Source organism: Belonocnema kinseyi, chromosome 2 (assembly GCF_010883055.1).
Source record: "Belonocnema kinseyi isolate 2016_QV_RU_SX_M_011 chromosome 2, B_treatae_v1, whole genome shotgun sequence".
NCBI lineage: Eukaryota > Metazoa > Arthropoda > Insecta > Hymenoptera > Cynipidae > Belonocnema > Belonocnema kinseyi.
This window is the reverse complement of record NC_046658.1, coordinates 98,554,249-98,556,562: the sequence shown is the minus strand read 5'-3', so window position 1 is coordinate 98,556,562 and position 2,314 is coordinate 98,554,249.

Genomic DNA, 2,314 nt, shown 5'->3' with positions numbered 1-2,314 from the left:
CGTACTCTTGACGTTTGGGCATCACTGGCGTGTTTTCCTGCTTGGAGGGAAGAGTGAGAGAGAAGAGAGAGAGAGAGAAAGCGAGCGGTGACGCGGAGTGAGTCATGCCTGGCGCGTGATGGGGAAGCCTTCCATCAGGGCTGCGCCAAGTGTGAGTTTAGAACTCTCTTTCTTCCGTCCACTTTAAAGGAATTTAGCGCGGAAGGTTTTCCCAGGTCAAGTTTATGTTCGGTAAACAAGACCGATGGATCACCTCGAGCAAATTGGTTTGAAAGTGGTTGTCAATATGGGGACCGTATCAAAATTTACTACTCTAAACAATGACAAACAACTGAAAATTGTTTAAAAACTAATGAAAATGATTCAAATTGTTCATTAGTCATTGTTTGTATAAAAAAGACGACGGAAATGGTTAAAAGTGACAATAATGAACGTAAACATGTAGTTCATTGATTTTCGAGGTATATTTGAGGCGCTGCACAGTGGCCGATTTCCCGAAAAAACTGGCCGAAGGCGAAAAATAATACGAATTAGACGAAACTTCGCGATAATATGTTTTTGATCTCGCTGATCACGAATATGATTTTTTTTCCAAAATTTAAAATGGCGGATTTGAAATGATCGACGTCTATTTCTTAAAACAATTCCATTTTAACAATATTTTGTATGCTTTATTTTTTGAGGTTGCTGATTACGAATATGATATTTTTTTACAAAATTAAAAAAGACGTATTCAAAATGGTGGACGTGTACTACTTAAAACATTTTGATTTCAATAAAATTTCGTATGATTCAGTTTTTGAGGACACTAATGACGAATCAGATAAAATAATGTTTTTGCAACAAGGAGAGACATATTTTCAAAAAGAATACGAGATTTGAGCTTCAGAGAGATTTTATTTCTCCTAAATCGTAATACAAAAACAAAGTTTACATACAAGTATACAAGTTTCACCAAAGAAAAATATGAACTATTCGCTGCCAGACAAATATTCGTCTGCCGAATCGAAGCTGACACTAGCGGTGTCTGAGGGTACCTCAGAACTGGTAATAAGAACAGGAGACAACAATTTGATAGCTTCTGATGACAATTTTTTTCGGTAAAATCAATCTCAAGCTCGAAATAAGCGGGTTAGAGGACACAAGCAACCAATGAAAGATCTACGTCATCACACTCGCTGCAGTGAGTGCAGCTGGCTAGCGCACCAGCCAGGTTCATTTCGCAAGATTTAAAATGTTCCATGAAATGTCGCAAATTATCGCAGCTGCTTTTATCGTAAAATGAAAGAAAATACTTTCTTTTACATAATAAAAATGATCTTATCGTGGAACTCTGCAAAACTTCTAACTTTTTTATGGATTTTTTTAAATGTCAACACGAAAAAATTTGAGGTGCATGACTGTGTTTAAAAAAATTTTTACACAGCGAGATTTTAGTAGGTAAAAAGCAACATATAATAGACTGTCTATACTTTCAGAAACACCCGTAACTGAACGCGATCTGAAAACAGTCAATAGAAAAGCTGTTATCACTTTCAAAACGACCTAGTAGAAATCCAGGTTTAAGTATAGCCACTGTGCGCTGTGGGGAGAGTAAGGATGGGTTAGAGATTATAATTCTATGGTTCGGTCCCCACCTCAAAAACGTAGGCTCCTTCGCTTTCTGCTAATATTACTTTAATTTTCCGCATGAAAAACAGTGAAACTTAACGACAAAATATGAATCTTGAAGGCAAATATTTGATCAATTCTGATCAACAACTTACTCATTGTGAGGAAAGCAGTTGTATTTGAAAAAAATAAAGATTCCAGAAAAAAGATAGAAAAATTATGAATGTCTATGATTGCAGAGTTTTCAATTGAAAATTCTGGAAAAGGAATTGCTCAAGAAAACGCTGCGAATTTCATACCCTTCAAGTTGTAATCTTGAAAATAAAATAAATGTAATTCCATACTTTTCCGATTCAAAAATTTCCAATTTTGGGCGCAGCATCTTTTTACAATCTCTTCTTGTCTTTGCTAATTGTCCTATTGATATTGATCTTAAAAATTATCCATTTTAAAATGATGAATTCTTGACTCTATGAAGAACAACTGTTGTAATTTATATGCATAATTCACACATGAAGAAAAATAAAGGTTTTTGTATATTAAAGTTTATAAGAAATTGATTTGCGTTGTGCTCACTCAATTTTTTTCTGAAAAAATACACAAGAGTTTATCCACTATGAAGATTGAGTTTCTAGTATTAAAAGGTCAAAATTCGAAAGTACGTTATTTTGGACTAACCTTATATATACATTTATACATATAT